Source organism: Triticum dicoccoides, chromosome 4B (assembly GCF_002162155.2).
Source record: "Triticum dicoccoides isolate Atlit2015 ecotype Zavitan chromosome 4B, WEW_v2.0, whole genome shotgun sequence".
NCBI classification, from domain to species: Eukaryota; Viridiplantae; Streptophyta; class Magnoliopsida; order Poales; family Poaceae; genus Triticum; species Triticum dicoccoides.
Window position 1 is genome coordinate 120,491,015 of NC_041387.1, and position 9,337 is coordinate 120,500,351.

Below are 9,337 nucleotides of genomic sequence, written 5' to 3' on the forward strand. Positions count from 1 at the left end.
CTAACTAAAAAGATGGAAAGACATAGTTCAAAATACGAGACTATGTAAATAGGAGGACATGACATAACTATATAATGTGTTTATTAAATAGGTTGGCATGCCATAATTCACATACATTCACGGATAGAATGCCATAATTGAAAATATGATGACTGTAAACACTAAATAGGGTGAGATGATATAACTATATGATGTCTTTATTAAATGGGTTGCCATGCCATAATTCAGATAGATGATGTGTATGTACTATGTAAACATGATGGCATGATATAATTCAAATATATGATTTATATAGTAAGCAAGTAAGCAGATGGCAATCCATATATGATGTAAAAACTAAGCAATGCAAGACAACATGCGTGACATGGGTAATATAACCCTGCCAAGTTTGAGCATAGACCTCAGGGGGGAAATGGGACTGGTCATTAGTCTCTGAATCCTCCTCTGAGGAGCTCCCTGTAACCAGCAAGATGTCTGCTTCAGCAGGTAGCATTGTCTGCTCTAAATACCTTGTTTTCACTCCAGATACTTCCATCACCGCTTCAAATGGCTGATGCACAGGAAGAGTAGTTGAATATACAAACGTTGTCGACAAATGGAACACGTAATACAAAAAAATGACAGCATGATATAATTCATATACATGATGATTGGCTAAACAACATGGCATTGCATAATTCACATATATAATGCCTTTGCAACAAGATAGCATTGTATAATTCACATATCTAATGTCTTGCAACAAGATGGCAATGCATAATTCACATATATGGTAATTAGACACTGAACAGGTGGCATTCACACAAAGCATGTCTAAACTAATCAAATGACATAGCAATGCAAGATACCATACGCATGATATGAGCAACATAACCCTGCCAAGTTAGAGCATACACCTCGGGGGGGGGGGGGTAGGACTGGTCATCTGTCTTTGAATCCTCCTCTGAGGAGCTATCCGTAACCAGCGAGATATGCGCTTCGTCAGATACCATAGTCTACTCTGAAGACCTTGTTTTCACTCCAGAATTTGCCATCACCGTGTCAAATGGCTGATGCACACGAAGAGCAGTTGAATGTACTAACATTGTTGACAAATGTAATATGTAACGGGAAAAAAGGATGGCTTGATATAATTTACATATAAGATGACTGGCTAAGCAGGAAGGCATTGCAAAATTCACATATATGATGCCTGGCTAAACAAGATGGCGTTGCATAATTCACATAAACGATGAATAAACTAAACAGATGGCATTCGCACAAAGGATGTCCAAACTAAGCAGATGACATATTTGATGTATAAAGTAAGCAATGCAAGACACCATATGCATGGTATAACCAACATCAGCATGCCAAGTTAGAGCGAAGACCTCAGGGGGTAAATAGGAGTTGTCTTCTCCTTCTGAATCCCCATCAGAACAGATATTTTCCTCTCGATTACAATCCGAAATGCGTGGAGGGGGGGGGGCTGCCTTTGCGCCTACCATGGAGCGACATATGCATGAAATTTTATTGCCACGCAAGGCTCGTCTCTTTTGCTCTACATGTTCAGTTCCATTGTTTACAATAACTGTCATGCATAGGAATAAAACATAGTGAGATTATGTAAGGAGTGCATGCAGAAATCCAGAGTGATCGTAGCAACCTGTGGATAGACCCAAAACCAATAATAGCAGGCAGATAATGGCTTCAGTTAAAAAATACAGATAATGGCTTCTTTACTGTTTGTTTCCCACCCAACATGAAACTCATAGTAGACACCGGAGATTAACCAGATAGTAGATAGATACTATTGATAGCGGCCCCGATATGTACCCCACAACCATTTAAAAACTGAAGTTTGACCATTGGTTTGGAGCTGACTTAGAGTCTAATCGGTGAACATGACGATAAAGTAGCATGTAATATTAAGCGATGCATAACGTAAGCAGACACGAAAGAGTGCGACCTCTCTTGCGGACCCATGTAGTCCTCGAGGTCATCTACTTGGTTGATGATGGTAATGTAGTTTTCATGGCTGCCAGCAGCGGGGAAGAAGACCTGAGGCGGCGAAAGACAGTCTGGAGGCCGGATCCCTGCTGTGCTGGACCCTTCTGTCATTGGAGCAGCTGAGCTGGGGTGGACAACGGCGCAGTAGGAGCGGGACAAACCACACAAGGTTTTCTTTGACAACTATCTGTAAGAGAAGTAATTCTATAAGGGCTCGTTTGAATTGGAGGATTCCAACAATGTAGAGATATGAAATATATAGGAATAGGATAGGAATGCACGTGCAAAACAGAGAATTTAAAAACACATGATTTCTGCCAATCTGGGTGTTTGATTCACAACAATTGGAAGATCACAGGATGCAAAGAAGCATGGTGAGATTAAGTCAAACCACAAGAAAATGTACGGTTATGATGCTATTATGCTACTATCTCTTAGTCTTGTGCTTCATGATAGGAATTTGAAAAGGAGGACAAGTGAAAATTAAAATTCCGACGTTTTTTCTTCCAAGGAGACACTAAAGGAACAAATCCGTGTGCTCAATGGACAATATATATAACATGTAGAGTAAAAAAGAGATACAACAAGTGTACAAGCTCTTTGGCGAAGCCATGTCGATCTCAGCGTGATTGGGTTGGCCGGTGAGGATGCTCCGGCTGACTTTGCTGTCGGAGGAGGGGAAGAAGATCTTAGGCATTTGGAGATGGAGCCCGAGGTACTGCTCCACTGTGATGGAGGGTTTCGTCGTTGGAGTAGCTCCGGTGAGTTGTACGATGCCGAGGCTGAAGCAGGACAAGAGAGACAACGAACAACGTTAACCTGAGTGGAATTCTAATAGCATCTCCAATACATGACGTAAAATACATAACCACAAAGTGCTAGATGTAAAATACATCAGCCGCTCATCTCTGAACTTAACTGTCAAAACTGAACTTAACTGTCGAAACTGAACTTAACTCTCGAAACTGAACTTAACTGTCGAAACTGAATTTTCCTGTCGAAACTGAATTTTGCTGTCGAAACTGAACGCACTAGCAAGGTGAGGCTACACCTCGGTCGACTGACTTTTTCATCTTTGGTCAGTCGATTTTGCAGCCGTTGGATACGAAATCAAGGACCTGCGGTTCATCTTCAACCTCCACCCCCCTGAGCCGCCAGCCACCACCGGCCAAACAGCAGCCCCCCGCCGCTCGCGGCCGGCGGTGCGCCGCCCTGCTCGCCCCGAAAACACTCCCCACGGCCGGTTCGCCGCCGCCCCGGCCATTCCTCTAGGCCCCCCCGTGCCGAGCTTTTTCTCCGGCGATCCCCACTCCACCGCCCCGCCAACGCCCCGTCACCGCCGGCGACCACCGCCCCATCCTAAACCCTAAGATAGATAGTGGGGTACCTCTCCGACGAGCCCCCCTCCCCGCTGCAGCTGGTTCTTCCTTCACCCCGGCGAGCCCACCCCTTGAAAGTCGACTGACCCAAAATTCGATTCAGTCGACTGAAGTGTAGCCAAATCGGAGCAGCATCGCAAGCAAGAGCAAGAGCGAGAGCAGCAGCATGAGCAAGAGCAATAGCAAGAGCAGACCAGGCAGGGGACCGAGAGCAAGAGCAGAGCATCAGCACGAGCGAGAGCTAAAGCAGCAGCAACTCCTACTGATGTGGACGTCGCCGCCGAGGGAGCGACGCCGTGGAGGAAGTGGCCGGCGACGCCGCCGTGGATGGAGCCGCGCCGTGTCGGCTCGGGACCGAGTGCTGGCAGCACCGTGAGATCGAATCAAGAAGAAAATGCGGTGATTAGTGTACAACCTCTTTGGTGGCGCCGATTAGGCCGCAGCTTCATCCGAAGAAACAGTGATGATGATGCTCTTCCGGTGGTGCAGGTGAAGACGGTGGTGTGGGAATGGAGGTGGCACGAAAGACAAGGGGAACATCGGGGCAGCTCCTTGGAGGTGGAGGACGGGGTGGCTGAACCGGCGGGACGATGAGATCGACGACGGATCCTCATCCGGTACAGTGGATGAGGGCGTCGAGGTGTTGCTGTGGACGATATCGTCGGGGAACAGGCTCCGGCTGGGTGGCGGACGGAGCAGGGTGTGGGGTTTTGTCGTGGGTTTTCGCGGCCTCGGTGTACGAATGGGTGGGCGGATGGGATGGCAGTGGGGAACCATGGCTTAGAGACGCGCTTGTCCGAAATGTGGGGTAAGTTTTGAAAGTACCCCCCACTGATTTGAGGCGGTTCTTTCGGTTCAGGGGTGCCACGGGCATTTCGCGTGTCGGGATTTCATAGGAGGTGGGAGTTTTCGCGCGCATTGTAATTTTGGAATAGTAAGGCGTGGGTTGAGATGGAGGGAGTTGTCGAAGCACAACGAGACAAAGATATATCTTAAATATTTCGGGCTAACAAGGCGCGGGTTGAAATTTCCGGACAAGCCTAACATGTACTGTACCAAATCAATGCGCACTACAAATGTCATTCAAAACATTGAATTCATGTTATGTTCAATTAAAATATTTCGCTACGTGTATAATGCATGCAACCTACTACTCAAATGAACGTTTTAGTGCATTCCAAACGTATATACTACCGCTTCAATATGAACTAAATTTGAATAAGATATACTGTAATGATTGTTGTGAAGTCAAAGCATTTGAATTTGTTTCTCTGTTTTAATAAGATCTACAATCATCATTATTGTCAAGTAAAACCATCGTTTGTGTATTATCTTCACAGCACACCACATGATTAGTCTCGAGTTACATATGAACTATGTGTACTATATGAACTCGAACTAGATTTTTTGAATCCACTTTATTTTGATTTCAAATCACATTACATTTCTAGCTCTAGCTAGATCTTCATAATCTAAACCATGTCTCATATGTATAATGTGTTTATCACATTATGTATGGTGCCCCGCCCCCTATGCCTACAAGTATTTAGATGTGAGTTGCAAACACCACACATTACCACAAATTCAAATAAAATGTGAGAATGTTCGATATATAGTATTGTTTAGATTGCTCGATATTTAGTTGTAAGCTGCAAAGGCCACACATTATCAGAAATTCAAATAAAATGTGAGATTGTTTGATGTATTGTATGGTTTAGATTGTTCGGCATTTAGCCGTGAGTTGCAAACGCCATGCATTATCACATTATGGTATAACATGTGCACAACACGTGTATCACCGCTATATTCATGCATGCAATGTTTAAAACACTATGATCTCCTATTCAAATATATGAATCCGCTTTCATATCAAATTATTGTTGGGGAACGTAGTAATTTTAAAAAATTTCCTACGCATACGCAAGATCATGGTGATGCATAGCAACGAGAGGGGAGAGTGTTGTCCACGTACCCTCGTAGACCGTAAGCGGAAGCGTTAGCACAACGCGGTTGATGTAGTCGTACGTCTTCACGGCCCGACCGATCAAGCACCGAAACTATGACACCTCCGATTTCTAGCACACGTTCAGCTCGATGACGTCCCTCGAACTCCGATCCAGCCGAGTGTCGAGGGAGAGTTCCGTCAGCACAACGGCGTGGTGACGATCTTGATGTTCTACCGTCGTAGGGCTTAGCCTAAGCACCGCTATGATATTATCAAGGTGGACTATGGTGGAGGGGGGCACCGCACACGGCTAAGAGATCCAAGGGATCAATTGTTGTTGTGCCTAGAGGTGCCCCCCTGCCCCCGTATATAAAGGAGCAAGGGGGGAGGGGGCGGCCGGCCTAGGAGGGGCGCACCAGGAGGAGTTCTCCTCCCACCGGGAATAGGACTCCCCCCTTCCTTGTTGGAGTAGGAGAGAAGGAAAGAGGGGGAGAGGAGGAAGGAAAAGGGGGCTGCACCCCTTGTCCAATTCGGACCAGAGGGGGGCTGCGCGCCTCCTTCCTTTCGGCCTCTCTCCTCTATTCCCGTATGGCCCAATAAGGCCCATATACTCCCCGGCGAATTCCCGTAACTCTCCGGTACTCCGAAAAATATCCGAATCACTCGGAACCTTTCCGAACTCCGAATATAGTCGTCCAATATATCGATATTTACGTCTCGACCATTTCGAGACTCCTCGTCATGTCCCCGATCTCATCCGCGACTCCGAACTCCTTCGGTACATCAAAACTCATAAACTCATAATATAACTGTCATCGAAACCTTAAGCGTGCGGACCCTACAGGTTCGAGAACTATGTAGACATGACCGAGACACGTTTCCGGTCAATAACCAATAGAGGAACCTGGATGCTCATATTGGCTCCTACATATTCTACGAAGATCTTTATCGGTCAGACCGCATAACAACATACGTTGTTCCCTTTGTCATCGGTATGTTACTTACCCGAGATTCGATCGTCGGTATCCAATACCTAGTTCAATCTTGTTACCGGCAAGTCTCTTTACTCGTTCCGTAATACATCATCTCGCAACTAACTCATTAGTCACATTGCTTGCAAGGCTTATAGTGATGTGCATTACCGAGAGGGCCCAGAGATACCTCTCCGACAATCGGAGTGACAAATCCTAATCTCGAAATACGCCAACCCAACATGTACCTTAAGAGACACCTATAGAGCTCCTTTATAATCACCCAGTTACGTTGTGACGTTTGGTAGCACACAAAGTGTTCCTCCGGTAAACGGGAGTTGCATAATCTCATAGTCATAGGAAATGTGTAAGTCATGAAGAAAGCAATAGCAACACACTAAATGATCAAGTGCTAAGCTAACGGAATGGGTCAAGTCAATCACATCATTCTCCTAATTATGTGATCCCGTTAATCAAATGACAACTCTTCTGTCCGTGGCTAGGAAACATAACCATCTTTGATAAACGAGCTAGTCAAGTAGAGGCATACTAGTGACACTATGTTTGTCTATGTATTCACACATGTATTATGTTTCCGGTTAATACAATTCTAGCATGAATAATAAACATTTATCATGATATAAGGAAATAAATAATAACTTTATTATTGTCTCTAGGGCATATTTCCTTCAGTCTCCCACTTGCACTAGAGTCAATAATCTAGTTCACATCAGCATGTGATTCAACACCAATATTCACATCTGTATGTGATTAATACCCATAGTTCACATCGTCATGTGATCAACACCCAAAGGGTTTACTAGAGTCAATAATCTAGTTCACATCGCTATGTGATTAACACCCAAAGAGTACTAAGGTATGATCATGTTTTGCTCGTGAGAGAAGTTTAGTCAACGGGTCTGTCATATAACAGAGTCGTATGTATTTTTGCAAATATTCTATGTCTACAATGCTTTGCACAGAGCTACTCTAGCTAATTGCTCCCACTTTCAATATGTATCCAGATTGAGACTTAGAGTCATCTGGATCGGTGTAAAATCTTGCATCGATGTAACTCTTTACGACGAACTCTTTTATCACCTCCATAATCGAGAAACATATCCTTATTCTACTAAGGATAATTTTGACCAATGTCCAGTGATCTACTCCTAGATCACTATTATAATCCCTTGCCAAACCAGGGCAGAGTATACAATAGGTCTGGTCCATAGCATGGCATACTTTTATAGAACCTATGACTGATGCATAGGGAATGACTTTCATTCTCTTCCTATTTTCTGCCATGGTCGGGATTTGAGTCTTACTCAATTTCATACCTTTGCAACACAGGCAAGAACTTTTTCTTTGATTGTTCCATTTTGAACTACTTCAAAATCTTGTCAAGGTATGTACTCGTTGAAAATCTTATCAAGCGTCTTGATCTATCTCAGTAGATCTTGATGCTCAATATGTAAGTAGTTTTACTGAGGTCTTTCTTTGAAAAAACTCCTTTCAAACATTCCTTTATGCTTTCCAGAAAATTCTACATCATTTCCGATCAATAATATTTCATTCACATATACTTATCAGAAAGGCAGTAGTGCTCCCACTCACTTTCTTGTAAATACAGGCCTTTCCAAAAGTCTGTATAAAACCACATGCTTTGATCAATTCATCAAAGCGTATATTCCAACTCTGAGATGCTTGCACCAGTCCATAGATGGATCGCTGGAGCTTGCACATTTTGTTAGCACCGTTAGGATTGACAAAACCTTTTGGTTGCATCATATACAACTCTTCTTTAAGAAAACCATTAAGGAATGTAGTTTTGACATCCATTTGCCAGATTTCATAAAATGTGGCAATTGCTAACATGATTCGCACAGACTTAAGCATCGCTACAGTTGAGAAAATCTCATTGTAGTCAACACCTTGAACTTGTCGAAAAACCTTTCACAACAAGTCGAGCTTTGTAGATAGTAACACTACTATCAGTGTCTGTCTTCCTCTTGAAGATCCATTTATTTTCTATGGCTTGCCGATCATCGGGCAACTCCACCAAAGTCCACACTTTGTTCTCATACATGGATCCCATCTCAGATTTCATGGCCTCAAGCTATTTCGCGGAATCTGGGCTCATCATCGCTTCCTCATAGTTCATAGGTTCATCATGGTCCAGTAACATGACTTCCAGAACATGATTACCGTACCACTCTAGTGCGGATCTTTACGCTGGAATACCTACGAGGTTTGGTAGTAACTTGATCTAAAGCTTCATGGTCATCATCATTAGCTTCCTCACTAATTGGTGTAGGAATCATAGGAACTGATTTCTGTGATGAACTACTTTCCAATTTGGGAGAAGGTACAATTACCTTATCAAGCTCTACTTTCCTCCCACTCACTTCTTTCGAGAGAAAACTCCTTCTCTAGAAAGGATCCATCTTAGCAACGAATAACTTTGCCTTAGGATCTGTGATAGAAGGTGTACCCAATAGTTACCTTTGGGTATTCTATGAAGACACACTTCTCCGATTTGGGTTCGAGTTTATCAGGTTGAAATTTTTTCACATAAGCATCGCATCCCCAAACTTTAAGAAACGACAACTTTGGTTTCTTGCCAAACCACAGTTCATAAGGCATTGTCTCAACGGATTTTGATGGTGCCCTATTTAAAGTGAATGCAGCTGTCTCTAATGCATAACCCCAAAACGATAGTGGTAAATCGGTAAGAGACATCATAGATTGCACTATATCCAATAAAGTACTGTTTATGACGTTCGGACACATCATTAAGCTGTGGTGTTCCAGGTGGAATGAGTTTGTGAAACTATTCCACATTGTTTTAATTGAAGATCAAACTCATAACTCAAATATTTGTCTCCGCGATCAAATTGTAGAAACTTTATTTTCTTGTTACGATGATTCTCCACTTCACTCTGAAATTCTTTGAACTTTTCAAATGTATCAGACTTGTGCTTCATTAAGTAGATATACTCATATCTGCTCAATTCATGTTGTGAAGGTCAGAAAATAACGATACCCGCCACGAG